Source organism: Ursus maritimus, unplaced genomic scaffold (assembly GCF_017311325.1).
Source record: "Ursus maritimus isolate PB19 unplaced genomic scaffold, ASM1731132v1 scaffold_22, whole genome shotgun sequence".
Taxonomy (NCBI): domain Eukaryota; kingdom Metazoa; phylum Chordata; class Mammalia; order Carnivora; family Ursidae; genus Ursus; species Ursus maritimus.
Genome location: NW_024424675.1, coordinates 36,827,194 through 36,842,685, shown reverse-complemented (window position 1 = coordinate 36,842,685; position 15,492 = coordinate 36,827,194). Strand labels below are relative to the sequence as shown.

Sequence of the window (15,492 nt, the reverse complement as noted above, 5' to 3'; positions counted from 1 at the left end):
GCACACACACCATCTACTTACTCTTCTTGCCTTTTTCTACAAGTAGCAGCCCACTTCACATTCTGTCCTGCCCCTTCCTTTCCTCTCCCTTGGATCAATCCATATTTCTAACATGACTGCTGCTAATCACCGTCATGTTGATAATAATAGCCACAAAGGTTTCTGTACCTCTGACCTACTGTGTGCTGGGCACAATTCCAGGTGCTTTACATGGATTAATTAATCAGCCATAAGCCTGAAGTGATCCTATTCAGAGGTGCTATTATTCTCATCGTCCCTATTTTGTAGATGGGGAAACTGAGGCACAGAGCAGCAAGGCACCTGCCTAGCACCGCAGCAGTGACTGGCAGAACTGGGTTTTAGGCCTGGGTTGTTAGGCTCCCAGGTCTGTGCTCCAAACCTCTGTACCATTTTGCCTCTCTCAAGGCTCCAGAATATTCTGTCTGGATGGATCCTGGTGAATTTGATGAGGCCTCGGGTGATGCATCATTGGGTTGTTTCCATCTTGGTCTGGTGCCAACTATGCCACGAACCCTCTGGTAAGACGTCATGCTGCACGGGGTTGGGGCGGGGCGGGGGGGCGTCCTTCCCCGAAGGGCCTGGCCAGTCACGGGGGTTAGTAGTTGGAGGGCCAAGAGCCATTGCCCAACTGTCCTCGTGGTGGAGGTGTGCTGACGCCCTATCTGGTCCCCTGGGAGGACAGGAGAAGCCTCATTAGCAGCTGTTTCCAGGGAAACCCAGATCCGGGCCAGCCCATCCAGGGGTTTTAGCTCCTTGGTCTGTCCCAAGCCTACCCTCCTGTTCTCCTCTGATGGGTGGACAGGACTCCAGCCTCTCTTCTGATCTTCCCACTTCCAGCCTCACCTCTCCACTTCAGGCCCCATGCTGCAGCCAGAGCAAACCCTGGAAAACCTGAATCCAGCCAGGCGTCTCCCAGGTCACCACCCACCTCTCAGGGTAAGGTCCAATCCCTCCCCATTTCTCCCCTCCCCTCCATCCAGGCCAAGCCACAGACAGGTCCCCAAATCGCCAGGCCCACCTCAGCCTTTGCACAGTCTGTCCCTCTGGAACACGCTCTGCACCCTTCCTCTGGCTAACTTCTCACCCTTCTTGTCTGAGCTCACCGCCTTCCCCGAGCCCCCAGACTGGGTTAAGCAGGTGCCTCCCCTGGTCCCCCCTGCCTGGCCCCAGTGAATCTTAGCTCCGGTCAGACTGTTGTCTGATGGCTGTGTCCCCTGACAGAATATCAGCTCCAGGAAGATAAAGATTTTTGTCTGTCTGATTCATTTCGGTATCCCCAGATCCTAGAGCTGAGTCTGGAACATAGCAGGTGCTCAAAAAACAAAAGAACGAACAAACAAAAAACCGTGTTGAATGCATGCGTGCAGAAATGAATGCATGAATGTATGAATGTATGAATGAGTGAATCAGTGGAGAGCCTGGATTAGTTGGCACCATGGCTGCCCTGAGGGCAGTGGGGTCCAGCACTAGCCCCGGAGGGAGGAGAACAGGGAGCACAGCTGGGAGAGGAGGAAACCAAGAATTTACAAAGCACCTACTATGCATCGGGCCCTTTCTCATTCCTCTGATGAGACCCATCCTACAGATGAGGAAACTGAGTCCCCTTCATTCACTCCACAAACCCATCCTGGGAGTCTCCAGACTCTGGGCTGGAAGCTGGGGTGACAGCAGGAAACAAAGCAGGCATGGACCCTGGGTTTTGCAATCCGATGGGGGAGGCGGACCCCACAGGAAGTGGAGCAGAATGAGCCAGAATGAGAGCCTCAGCACCGCACACCACCACAGCAGCCAGCTGTGGGCTCCACCACGGGAGAGCTGGCTCAGAGGTTACATTCCTGACACAGTGGATGTCTGCCCCCCCGGTCCTGGGTGTTCCGCCACAATAATGAGCTGACTGTGCACCGAGCTTTCATCTACGTTCTTTACACAGATGAGCGGGTTCAAATGTCACGGGTCCTCTGAGGGCGGAGCATGATTCCTCCCATCACACAGATGAGCAACCCGAGGACCAGAGAGGGTAAGTGCCTTGCCCAGGGACACACAGAGTAAACCCAGGAAAGTAACATTATGAAATCTCACACAAGGTCATGGACGCCAAATTCAGGATGAAGTCACCTCTGAAGGGGAGCAGGGCACGCCCAGGGTCTTCCGAGGTTTCTGCCGCGTTGTCTTTCTCCGAGTGGGAACACGGACGCTCAGGTATGTGGACCGTGGTCCGTGACAGCGTGTAGCCATGTCACCACATCACACAGAGTGACTAACCGTGGGCACCGGGCAGGCTTTGCCCAAGCTCTGCGTGACTCGGGGCTGAAGCCAGCTCAGCCGTGGGGGCCCCTCCCACCTGGTCCCTGGCAACCCTGGCTGCCCACAGTTACGACAGCCCCGCATCTGCCAGCAGGGGGCAGGGAACCCGGGGCCTGCCCCTGCCTCTGTGTCCTCCCAGCAGCCCCCCCATGGAGCCCAGACACCCTGTCTGCAGCCCCTCCCGCTTTCCCTTTCCCCATAGCCTTTTCACCACCAGCATCACAATAGTTTGCAGCGACCAAAAAGTCAGTGCCTCGAGGGCAGGAATTGTGTCTGTGTTGGTCATGTTCTGTCCCCAAAGCAGCCTGCAGCTGGAGCTCAACCAGCATTTGCTGAATGAAAGACTGAAAAGCTGGATACATGAACTGCAACCCCTCCCTCCCTTTCTCCGGTCCATCCTTCCTTCTTTCTGCAGATCCTGATTAAACACCTGCCATGGGCCAGGTCCTGTACTAGGTGCGGGGGCCACACCGCGCAGGGAACAGGCAGAGATCCCCGTCCTCGGGAAGCTCACGTTCTAGAGAAGACGATGCTCATCAGCAATGCAGTCATCCCTCCAACGAAATGCAGAAGTGCAGCTGTGGAGGAGGGGGGAGAGGTTCCCAGCCCTGTGCACCTGCAGTGGGGGGGGGGGGTGTCTCCCTGACTCGGGGCCCCTGCAGGGGCTCATTCACACATGGATGGCGCAAGTCCTCAGCACCAGGTAAAGCCAGGAGAGCGGTGGGAGCGGGCAGGGAAGAGGTTATAGAAGAGGAAACCCTCGGGCGCTGAGCCGGAGTGTCAGGGCCTGACCTCGCCCTCCCAGCCCGGAAGGGTCCCTGAGGAAGTGGCGCCTGAACAGCGAGCGAGCGGCAGAGGAAGAATATTCCCGCAGGGGCACCAGCTGGTGCAAAGGCAGGAAGGCAGCCACGCCCCTGGGAAACTGGCTGCTCTGCCCAGGAATGCCCCTCTCTGGCCTCACTTTCTCCTTTGTGCAAAGGGAGTGGTACGCCCCCTCCTACCCCTTCAGGGATGCTGGAAGTTTCTCTGGGGGACTTTTAGGGGTAGGGCAAGACCCTTGATTGAAATCCTGCAGGGTGGGTTGCTTTTTCCATCCTCTGTCCTCCCCAGCAGGCCGTGAGCCCCATGGGAGAGGGCCCAGCACAGCCCGCACATAGTAGGTGCTCAGGCCGTGTCTCTGGATTTAATGAGCCGGCAGGTCTCAGTTTCTTCATCTGTGTGATGGGCATGACGCTGGTGTGGCCGCGGGGTAGGAACGAACTGCTCTCCAGACTTCAGTGTTGACTCCTCTCCCCACCTCCCAGTGGTAGGTCCGGCCTCTGAGGACCCCTGGAGCCCTGGAAAAAGGCCCTCTCTGGGGCTGGGGCAGAAGGACAGGGGAGGATGGGCCGAACAGTCCTCTAGCTCCAGACCCTGAGGCGGGACCCTGAGGTGCCTACAAGGAAGTGACAAGTGGCCTCCTGTACAATGGAAGGAAACTGAGGTACGAAAACAACAATAGTGTGGTCACCTCTGACGCTGACCAAGCACGCACTCCGAGCCGGGCACCGTGCGAAGCCCTCTGCTCCAAGCCGTGCCCTTCGGCCCTTTCCACGCCATCGCTGTAGGAAGTGAATACTACCGCCGCCACCTCCCGCGTGGGGAGGTAAGTCGGACCACGCCACCAGGCAGCAGGGCACCTGGGACGGGAAGGCGGGTCTGGCTCCAGAACCCAGACTCATGAGCCTGGCACTTCCTGTGGGGACGTGGGGGTGGGGGTGGGAGGGAAGGGGTGAGGGACACTGGGAGAGACAAAGATAAGCCCTTATCTGGGGGGACAGAGGGCCTTGGAATACATACTTGCAGGAATGAGGGGTTCCTGGGGCGCCTGGCTGGCTTGGTCGGTAGAGCGTGTGACTCTTGATCCTGGAGTTGTAAGTTCCAACCCCACGTTGAGTGTAGAGATGACTTAAAATAAATAAATACATACATAAATAAAATCTTTAAAAAAAATAAAGAATGAGGGGTCTCCCCAGGTCAGTCCCATGTCCTTCCTACCTTGGATCGCCCAGGACAGCTTGGAGAAGCCCCAGTCTCCAGCAATCACAATGTATTTTGCTTTATTCATTCATTCATTCGGCCAGTCAGTCAGTCAACAGAAGACAGAAGAGAGGAAAAAATGAGACAAAACATGTCCATGTAAACAATAAATGTAAATGGGTTGTATGGGTCTATTTAAAAACAAAGACTCTTACGCTGGATCAGAAATCAAAATTCATTCATTTATTTATAGGACAAATATTTATTATTTGTCCTATAAATAACACCTAAAATATTCTAAGTCCTATTTTAGATTCTAATGATTGAAGCTAAAAATAGAATCTGTTAAAGCAGGGGAAATATGGGAAAAAGGGAATCTGGGGAAAAAGACCTGTAGGTGCAAAGGCCCTGGGGCTGGAGCGAGCTGGGAGAGCCGAGGAGCAAAAGGGGCCATGTTGGAGAACAGCACTAGTCAGCGAGCGTGGTTGGAGTGTGGCAGGAAAGGTCAGCAGGGCCAAGCACCCGAGAGCATAAGAAAGGGCAGCAGCTGCGGCCAGCGCACCAGCCCCAGCGGGGGTAGAAATGCAGAAGAGCCGGATCCTGCTTACACAGAGCAGAGGGTCAGCAACCAGCCGCGCTGGCTGGACTCTTGACCCTTTCCAGCCAGGGGCCCTTCCCGCCCCGAATGGAGCCAAGATGGCCCAGCACAGCCTCCCCTCTGGGAAGACCTACCATGAATTAAAGGTCTACTGGGTGCCGGGCTCTGCCATTGGTGGTTTACGTGCTTAATTCGTTCAAAAGTCCTGCCATCAGGTTAGTTTTCTCACCATTTTGCAGAAGAGAAAACTGAGCCTCAGAGAGGTAGGCTGACCTGCCTGAGGCCACAGAGTGAGTGGCAGGGCCGGGGTTTGAACTCAGGGTGTCTGACACTACCATGTGCCTTCCTGACACTGCATAGCATAGCTTCTTCCTAGGAAATGGCAGGGGGGAGCCCTCCGCTGGCTGCGTCCTTGTGTGAGTCCCTTGACCTCTACTGCCTCAGTTCCCCATCTGGGAAACCGCGTCAGGTCAGTGTCAGGACCTTGATGACTCCCTCCTTCGGGGCAAAGGAGTTCCCAAAGTGCTGAGCTGGCATTCCCCATACTACCCTCACAATGACTCCACTTGACAGAAGAGGAAACTGAGGCTCAGAAGGGGGAAGTGATTCTCCAAGGTCATGACCTCGGCTCTCCTGAGGGCTGGGGACTTTGACTGAGTCTACTCATTGGATGGTAAGAAGGGGACACCCGGGGCACCTGGGTGGCTCAGTTGGTTAAGCGTCTGCCTTCGGCTCAGGTCATGGTCTCAGGTTCCTGGGATCCAGCCCCACATCGGGCTCCCTGCTCAGTGGGGAGCCTGCTTCTCCCTCTCCCTCTGCCCCTCCCTCCAACTCATACACATTTTCTCTCTCTCAAATAAATAAAATCTTAAAAAAAAAAAAAGAAGGGGACACCCAAGGATGCAGAGACTTTGGGGTGGGGTGGGGTGGGGGGACAGGGGCAGAACACAGAGACAGTGAGGGAGAGGAGGCCTGGAAGCCAGGACACGAGCCCCCAGCCTCTGCCGCCCCGACTGCATCCTGAGGGAAGGTGGGGGCTTGGCCCCTCAGTCCGGGTTATTGCCTAAGAGAGAGGAGGGGCCGTGGGAAGTCTCCCCACATCTCCTCACTCAGGTCTTGCCCTAAGTCCTGCCCAAACAAACAGGAAATGCCAGGCAGTGCCTCCCTCCCCTCCCCCCCACAGGGGCCGTGGGAAGGCTCGGCCTGAGATCCCGCTGCATTAGCACTAGCCAGGCCTCGCTGGGGATCTAGGCCCTACCAGGGCCTGCATGACCTTGGACAAGACCCTTCCCCTCTTCCGGCCTCAATTTCCCCCTCTGGAGTCACAGGCTCTGAATCGGAGTTTTGCCATCTCCTGGCTGTGTGACCTCAGGCAGGTGGCTGTCCCCCTCTGAAGCCCAGCTCCCTCTTCTGTAAAATGGGGGACAGTGCACACCGTGCATACTCCCTCAACAGAAGCATTATTACCCCAGGCAGGGGCGTGACAGGGAAGGCTGGCCTTTGGAGAGATCCCTGCGGCCCTCTGGGAAGGATGTCCTGGCTTCCTTGGACTCAGGACCAGTCCAGGTACCTCTCTGCACCTCTCTTTCCCAATCTGTAAGAGCTGGGACACTGGCTGAACTGCAGGGATTGAATGGCAGATCACGGGGTAGGCAGCAGTGGGAGACGGGGGAGTGAAGTGGATTCAACACAGGTACCGCGAAGGGCTTTGGGGGCCTGGAGAATGTGGCCTCCTTGTGCTTCGCTTTTCTTTCCTGGTGATGAAGGGCAGGCCAGAATGGGTTAGGTGGGACAAGTGGACAGAACTGGCCCATCTCTTGGGGGCTTGCAGAGCACCTACAGGGGACAGGGTGGGAGGGAGAAACAGGCCTAGGGCAGGAGTGAAGTTGGCTCTGTCCTCACTCCTTCCCCGACCCTGGCTCCAGATCCCAGCCCAGAGCCTTCTCAGCAAGCTGTGACTCCATGGACTCAGTAGAGGCTGGCAGCTCAGAGAGGCACAGCAGCTGGCCCAACTCACACAGCAGAGTTGCCACTATTTTTCAGCCTCCCCCCACTTCTCTGCCCAGACACAGTGGGAGACCCAAGTATGAATGGGAAAGAAGCCACCTGCCCAGTCCATGCTGGGTTGGGGGGAACCCCAGACCCTACAGAGACTTCGGGGAACTAAGGTACTGGCTTTGAGGCACCAAATGAACAATGGGCTTCTATGTTGGGGCCTGTTCACCTCCCAGTGCAGACAGGTCCTGGAACAGAACATGGAAACGAGCTCAAGCTTCCTCACCCCATCTTACCGCAGACACTAAGGTGCTTCTCGGAGCCGGGTTTCTTTGCCGTAAAGTAATAGAAGACGTGCTAAAGGTGAGAGATACCGGGTATAAACCCAGTGTCCAGAACACAGCTCCATAAACTGGCTTGTTGTTACAGCTGTTTTGATTAGATTAGCTATTTAATCCCTCTGAGCCTTGGTTTCCTCATCTGTGAAATGGGTGTATCAGTCCTCTCCTCTGCAGAGAATCCCACTGGGGATTCCAAGAGTAGCCCCTATAAAGCACTTACTACGTGCCTGGCTTTTTCCCTCCACTTCTACTCCAACACCCATCACAGTGCCTGGCATAGAGCAGGGGCTCGCCATGCCTTGGCTGCGACTGTTGCTGTTACCATGACCCTGACTTTCCCACTCCCCAGCTGTCTGAGATCTTAGGCAACTCACCAACTGACTCCCTTGCTCCATTTCACTTTCTTCTTTCGTTTATTGAAATAACAATAGTGCCTCCTTCCCAGAGCTGCGAGCATCCATTCACGCATTCCACAAATACTTATTAAGCACCTACTGTTTTAGGAACCCCCGGGAGGAGGGGGGGTGGGGTACAGCTAGGAACAAAACAGAAAAAAACAATAACAGCCCTGCTCTTAGGAAGCTGATATTTGTGGGGGAACAGACAGGGTCCATCTGTATTTTGTACAGCATGTGTTGGAAATGGAGAAGACTGGGGAAAGGCAGTCCTGCCGGGCAGGTTTGGTGGGAGGGGAGTGTGTAGCAGTTTTACGTGGTGTGGCCACGTCTGAGAGTGTGATGGGGAGGGGTGTACCGGGTGGGGGAGGCTGTGTTGGCTTGTGGTCCTGGAGCCCCCCACCCCGGGTCCTGAGGCCTGGGAAGGGCTGCTTCCTTCCCAGGTCCTTGGGCTTCAGGCTTTGGCCCAGACCAGCCTCCACTTGGCCTGGAAATCCTCACGTCCCGGGCCTCTCCTTGCCCAGACCCATGCAGAAGAGCCACCGAGGGGCCTGGACTCTGACTTGCTGCTCCTCGGACCTCGGTCAGTCCTGCTGCCTGTGGCATGACTTCACCAGGATGCCCAGGGATAGCTACCATTATCATTAGATAAACAATCAACTGTAATTATGAATTATAAATTATACAATACAGCTCCACAGCCTAAGGATTTTGCAGCAGATACTGTCATTAGCCCCATTTGAGAGCTGAGGACAGTCTGGTGAGGTGTGTGTGGGGGGTCACTGCCTGAGGTCACCCTATGGCGGCACTGGGATTTGAACTCCCAGACCTGCAGTTCCAGGGGCCAACTCTTGTCAAAGCCGGAGAATGAAACGGGCTGTCCAGAGGTTCCACTCAGCCCCCTTGTGAGGTAGGTGGGAAAACGGAGGCATGAGCAGGCTCAGCGAGCTGCCCCCAGACACACAGGGACCCCAAGGCGAGTCCGAGAGGCCCCTTCCCACAAGCTAGGGGGCTCTGGGCCCTGCAGGAAGTGGCCAGGGCTCAGACAGGCTGCTTTGATCTGCTTTACGAGCCATGGCTGTTTATGGAGGCCCAGGCCCCCGCCCCCTGCCACCCAGGGCTGGGTCTCGTCACCGGCACTCGGGATATTAGCAGTCCCGGGAGAGGCTGCTGGCCAGGGGCTTGGCCCCATTTCCTCCAGCCTGGCCCTTGCCCTGCCCCCTGGCCTCAGCCCCTGGGAACAGGGCAGGAGGGTCCCCCAGGCCAGACCCCTTCCCAGAGGGGCCTCCTTGCAGTTCCTCTGTAAACGCAGAGCCAGCTCGGCCCCCAGGTCAGGGCGTTGGCCTGGCGGTGCCAGCTGCCACGAGCCCACTCCCCAGCTCTTCCTCGGCCGCTGCGGCCCCTCCTCCAGCTCGCTCCGTGTCACCTCCGCAAAGAGGCCTCCCTGACCTCCCCGGGCTAAAGTAGCTCCCACCCTTGGCCCCCTCTAGCACCCTTGTTTAATTCTTCATCACCTCTACCAGTGCGTGGAATTTTCTGGCTCATTCTTTTCCCCATGGATTGTCTGCCTTCTTCCTGGGACAGGAGCCTCGCTTGTCCCTCTCCTGTGTCCCCAGTGCCTGGCATGGTTCTGGCACACAGTAGGTGCCCAATCAATGTTTCTTGAGTGAAAGAATGATGACATCTTTGGGGGGGGGCGGTTTGTAAGCAGCCTGAGCTCCCAAAGCATTTCTCCGAGGCTCCCAACCCTCATGCCTCACGTGTGCCTGGAAAATTCACAGAAGGGAGTTGTAGCCCCATTTTGTGGATAAGGAAACGGAGTCAGAGAAATGAAGTGACTTGCCCGGTGTCCCCAGCCTGAAGGAGTAGGGCTGGGATCCTATCCCAGGTCCCTCTGCTCCAGACCCTCCACCCCCCTCACCCATGCTCATGCCTGTGATGGTTCCTGACAAGAAGCAGCTGGGGACAGGCGTCTGACCAGCCAGGCCGGTTCCAGGGCATGTTTGGGGGGCACTCCCGCCCCACCCCTCCCTCCCACCGGGTAACACTGAGGGACGACAGCGGACACCTGCTCCCACACCTGCCCCTGCCTCCTCGCCCCCATTCAGGCCCTGAGGGGCCCCCGCCACCCACAATGCCACAATGGATGGTTTGTCCTCGGAGACCCCCATGATGCCTGCTCCCCACCCCCTCAGCTCCCTGCCTGTGCTCTGTGACCTGAGACAGGTGCACCCTGCTTTGGCTTGGGGAGGCAGCAGCAGCAGGAGGAGACTTCATCCTTCTGCATTGATACCATTGGCTGCCGCCTCCCCACTCATCCCGGCCAGCTGGGGAAACTCCAGGGCACGGGGGCTGGGGGAGGGGAGTGTGGGGGCACCTGCTGGGGGTGGGCTTGTTCTGGTTTTTACAGAATTCACCAGGCTTCCCAGCAACCCTGGAGGCAGTCGCCGTGGTCATCCCTTATCCTAGCTGAGGTGTTAGAGGCCCAGGAACAGAGAGGGCAAGGCACCTGCCCAAGGTCACACAGCAGGCAGAACCAGAATGCTAGTGTTTTTTCCTGTTCCTTCAACTTGTCCCTCCTTGGGCCATCAATGTCACTATAGCTTTTGCTGAAAACCTACTGTGTGTCAGGCATTTAGCCAGGCCCAAATTCATTGAAAATACGTGTTCAGCAGATAGGGGTTTACCAAGCGAATCACTTCATTGTCAAAATAACCCATGAGTTCGTTCCTTGGGAGTATGCCCCTTGCACAGATGAGGAAATGGGCTCAGAGACAAGTGACTTGTCTGAGGACTCAGAGACAGGTCAGGGCGTTTGTAATTTACTCCGCAAAGATTTACTGAGCACCTACTGTGTGCCAGGCCAAAGTAGATGAGCAGGGATCAAAATAGACACACTCAGCTTTTATGGCCTTCATATTCCCAGGGCAGAAACAGATATGGAAACATGCAAGAAGTGTTATGCACCAAGCTTTGCAGACAGGCTGGGGTCTGGGCTGTCGCTTGCTAGCTGTGTGACCTTAAGCAAATTACTTAACCTCTCTGTGCCTATTTCCGCCTGTATAAAATGGGAGGTAATAGTAACACCTACCTCACAGGGTTGGTTATAGTTCTTAGCATAGAGAAATTGCTCTCTAAAGCTATTGTTTTCTGTTCTTTCATTGTACAAAAACTTATTGAGTGCCTACTATGTACCAGACTCTAATCTGGGAGCTAGGGACACAGAGGGACCAAGATGATACAGTCACTGCCCTTGTGGGGGGCCTGGGTGGAGCCCAAGTGTACTGACTCCCAGGCCAGCAGCCACAGAACTGCTTCTAGCCCCACCCCCTCCTCTAGGAAGCTTTCCATAATGACCCTGCCCTGCGGGAACTCTGGGACTCTGTAGGCTGACTGACACTGACTCCCTCTGTCCGGGTGCCGAGAGCCACTCCCCCAGAGCTGGCGCCCATCTCAGGATGGAGGGGGAAACTTAGGCACTGGCAGGATGTTTTATCCATTAAGGTCCCGGCAGACGCCAGGAGACGGGTGGGGTGGAGGTGGGGGTGAGAAATGACTTTTGCAGGCAGGACAGCGCCTCCTCTCTCTGTCCAGGTCTGGCTCTTCCCCAGAGTCCCAGCTCTCTACCGGGTGGGTCCTCCCCCAGCCCAGGCCCCAGGAAAAGTGAATGCAAAGAGGCCTGGGACTTCTCTAGGGCATCCAGCAAGCATCCAGCCTCTGGCCTCAGCCAGCAGGCTGAGACCACAAACTGGGGGCCCTAGGACCCAGCCAGACCCACGGAAGGACAGAGGAGTCATTTTGGCCCCCACAGGGTTTAAAACAAATGGAATTCCTTGCCTACAGATTTCCATCAAAATCCAGACTTCTCGTGTTTCCAGGGCAATGGGCCCCCTTTCCTACAGGACAATGAATCCCCGCCCACCACAGTCCCCACCAAGCCCTATTGCCTGGTCTCTGCTCATTTGAGTACCTGCCTGGTATCCGTAGGCAACTGGAGTCATCCGCCCCTTGCTTAATGCAACGGAAAGAAGACCAAAGGTGACATTTTAGGCAGGGCTCAGGGGAGGAAGGGTTTGGGCTCCCCAAAGCAGCCTCGGAGGGCACTGGAATTTGCAACCCCTGCTGAGAAGGAACAATGCTCCGATCTTTCCAGGCACTGCTGACCCCAGGGCCTTTCTCTAGCAGGGCCCTGCCTGTGAGAGTATGAAGAGCCTGGGGCTTCTTCCAGGTGGGTTCATGAGCTCGGCTTGCACATTTTGCAGACGGGTGTGTGTCTGTGGGCACAGAAAACTTTTGGCGGCTTCCAATCTTGGATCTGCCATTTCCTGGCTGGGTGGTCCTGGGCACAGGCCTCACCCTCTCTGGGCCTAATTTTCTTTTTTCTTTTTTTTAAAGATTTTATTTATTTATTTGACAGAGAGAAAGATAGCCAGCGAGAGAGGGAACACAAGCAGGGGGAGTGGGAGAGGAAGAAGCAGGCTCCCAGTGGAGGAGCCTGATGCGGGGCTGGATCCCAGGACCCCGGGATCACGCCCTGAGCCAAAGGCAGATGCTTAATGATTGAGCCACCCAGGCGCCCCTGGGCCTAATTTTCTTATCTGTTAAATGAACCTAGGGCTAGTGCCAGAGAGGAGGAAGAGGGCTTTACTCTGTGATGTAAGGACAAGTGCTTGGCACGTCCTAAAAGGCGAGGAGATCAAGGACCAGAGAGGTGGAGCTCATGGCCCAGAGCCACTGGCCAGCAAGGACAGAATGAGGATTCGAACCCAGGCCTCCCGGCTCCTGGGGACACGTGCTGATTCTCCCAACACAGAGAGAATGTGGCTCTTAGTACAACCCTCACTCTTCTCATTTCATTATGGCTGTCGAGTGTGAGGGGCACACATTATCCTCGGGGGCTCCTGAGCTCGCTGGGGCTGAGTGTGTCTGTGTGAGTGGTAGACTGGGCTTTGCACACTCGTGCATGTGCACGCGTGTCCGTGTGTAGTGTGGGCATGTGTGTGCAGGGGGAGCTCTGGTACCCGTGGAGGCCAGTCTCATGGTCCCATTCACGTCCACGCGTCCATCTGTGCACCTGTCCACCCGCGCGCTTGTGTTTGTGTATGCGTGGGTTTGTCCCTACATCCACGTGTCTGTCTGCGCCTGTGGAGTTCTGCCCTTGAGCACACACTCATCCTTCCGGCCAGGCGTGTGTCATCCGTGCACACGCACGATCGCGCCGCCTCCTCCCATGCTCTGGTGTGGCCTAGGTGCACGGGGTTGCCCCCACCATGTGTGCACAAACCCACATCCGCCCTGGGGCCCAGGGAGGCCAGAGCTGCCCCAGTGGCTCAAGCACCCTCAGGCCTGCGAATGTCCACGGTCCCCCCATTCCACGTCGCTTCTGGGGGCTTCTGATCTTCCTGCTGCTGTGGGGTTGCTGGGGCGACGTGCAGGAGGGTGCTCATGGCAGGGCCTCAACCTCCCGCCCTGGGCATCCCTCACCTCTGCCCCCCAGATCTGTCTGCTGCAATGGGGAGCCGTTGCTGCCGGTCTGGGGGGGAGGTGTGCAGGAAGCTCCCACAGGACCACATCACAATCAGAGGAACGCAGACACTCCTACCACACTCACAGGCGCATACACACCCCCAAATACACAGCAGACACACACAACACACTCAACTCACGCAGTAACCCTCCGCACACGTGTGCGGGCCCCTGACACAAACACCAGACCTGTGCCGCACATCGACCCGCACGGATACAACCGCTCGAAACCCCAGACACACCACACACACTCACATGCACACTGCACACAGCCACGGGCGCCGACACACTCAGAAGCACACACGGCCCCAGAGCAGACACACAGCGCAGATGCGCAGATGGACAGACATGGGTACGACAGACGCACAGCCTCACACAGACACGCCTGCGCGGGCACACGAACCACAGACACACATTCCACGTGGACCTGCCACTCGAAGCTGCCCCAGCCGGCCTGCGCCGTGACGCCCGCCTTGGACGATGACCAGCCTGTCCATCTGAGATCGCCTCACATCCCTCCCTGCCCCCCACTCCCCCGCAGTGACTATTCAGGCTGCGCTTGTGATTTATCAATTAAAAAAAAAATCATTTCCTACCTAACAGCAGCATCCACCTGCCCATCAGCCCCCTCGCTCCACGTGTGACGAGCAGCCCCAGTGGGGTACACCGAGCGCGGGGGGCCTGAACCACCACCCAGGAATAAAGCCAGGCTCTGCCCGCCCCGCCCCTTCCTTCTCTGTGCCTCCTCTTCCCCATCTGTGAAATGGGGGCAGTAAGAGATGTGAGAATCCACGAGCTGGTCCAGTAGAGCTCGGTCCTCATTACTCTAGGAGCAGGTGTGAATTCCCTCCCCAAAGGCGGCTGGTGTTTCCAGTTTTGCACCAGGCCTCCTGGGATCCTCCATGTGGGCTTCCCCTTTTGGACTTCAAGCCCCCAGCAGCGGCGACGGTGTCTGTCTTGCTCCTCGCTCTTGCAGCTGAGTAGACGCCGGTGGAATGAACGAATACAAGAATGAAAGAATGAAGGAATGAATGAACCAGTCCCAGGCCCTGTTACAGCTGGCCCAGTTCCAGAAGGCAGTGGGAAGACTGTTTGGCAAGATCAGGTCCTAAACGGGGAAAGCTTGGACCAAAATGCCTGCGGACTCATTTCAGGAGGTGAGGTTTGCTGCTCTGTGTGCTGCAAAGGCAAAGACATTCTTGGAAATCCTTGAATTGCTCCAAATGCGCTGAAGACTTGTCCTCCTGCCCCGTGTCTTCAACTGTCCCCGTTGGTATCTGCTCCAGCCACACTGGCCTCCTGGCTGTTCTTGGAACACATCAGGCACAGTCCTGCCCCAGGGCCTTTGCACTTGCTGTTCCCCCTGCCTGGAATGCACTTGCTGACCCTCAGATAGCTGCATGGCTCCGTTTCCCCGTCTGTGCCGTGGGAAACACAACAGTTGGGTTGAGGAGCAGCGGTCTAGTCCTGTAAAGGCTCAGAAAAGGGGACGGGCCGTCAGTGCGTATTGCTAGTGTGAGAACAGGTATTATTTCCCTCCCCAGAGGGAAAAAACTCCTGTTTCCTGTCTCTGATTAAATGTCACTTTCTCCGTGAGGCCGCTCCTGACCCTACCCCACCCCACTGCTGGAAGTAGCCCACCCCTCCCCATGCAGTGCTATACTACGGTCTGTCTTTTGACGACTGCTCTCCACAGCTCTCGCCACCGCCTGATGTTCTTGTATGTGTCGCTAGTCTCCCTGTGAACTCCCTGGGGAGGGGTCTTGCTTTACGCAAAGTGGTAACCCCAGCACCTCGAACACTACCTGGCACATAGTAGGTTCTCAATAAATATCTGCTGAATACATACATAAAGAAACCCAAGAGCATGGAAGGGAATGGGAGGCTCTAGAACAGACCAGAACACACAATAGAACAGGAGTAAGGCAGCGGAATGGACATGATACACCACAGTAACCCAACACAACCCAGCAAAGCCAGGATGAGCCTCAAGGCCTCAGTGGACCTGGAGGAAGCCCCAGGTCCCCACCTGGCAGAAGCCCCACCTAAAACTACGACCCAGGCCCCCGTAGGCACCATTGGGGACAGGTGGCTAAGAGCTGCATCTGGACTGGGGGGTCCTCCCATGCCACCTCCCTCCAGCTATCCTAGTCCGAGGGCTTTTCCGCCCACTTGGTCTCTGTTCCTGTCCAGCCGGACAGGTCACGGGTGGTTTCTGGTCTGGGCACTGGGGCACTCACTGGCTGAGGCTCTGAACAAGATCCCATGGGCCTAATCGTGCTGGGGGTGCGGG

General features: G+C 56.5%; 1 long non-coding RNA gene across 6 annotated transcripts; it reads left to right on the top strand.

The window, feature by feature from the left end:
* The first annotated feature begins 314 nt into the window (after positions 1-314).
* Positions 315-11,904, top strand: LOC103669674. 6 transcript variants are annotated; one of them, XR_005836973.1, is made up of 8 exons: positions 315-957; positions 1,952-2,038; positions 2,126-2,220; positions 2,741-3,970; positions 6,415-6,508; positions 6,868-7,026; positions 7,174-7,300; positions 8,198-8,365. It is a non-coding gene; the product is annotated as an uncharacterized LOC103669674 (long non-coding RNA). The 6 variants fall into 6 exon arrangements; XR_005836974.1 differs by lacking the exons at positions 6,868-7,026; positions 8,198-8,365 and adding exons at positions 11,552-11,711; positions 11,827-11,904 and having other exon boundaries at positions 316-957; XR_005836976.1 differs by lacking the exon at positions 6,868-7,026 and having other exon boundaries at positions 317-957; positions 7,179-7,300.
* Positions 11,905-15,492: the final 3,588 nt, after the last annotated feature.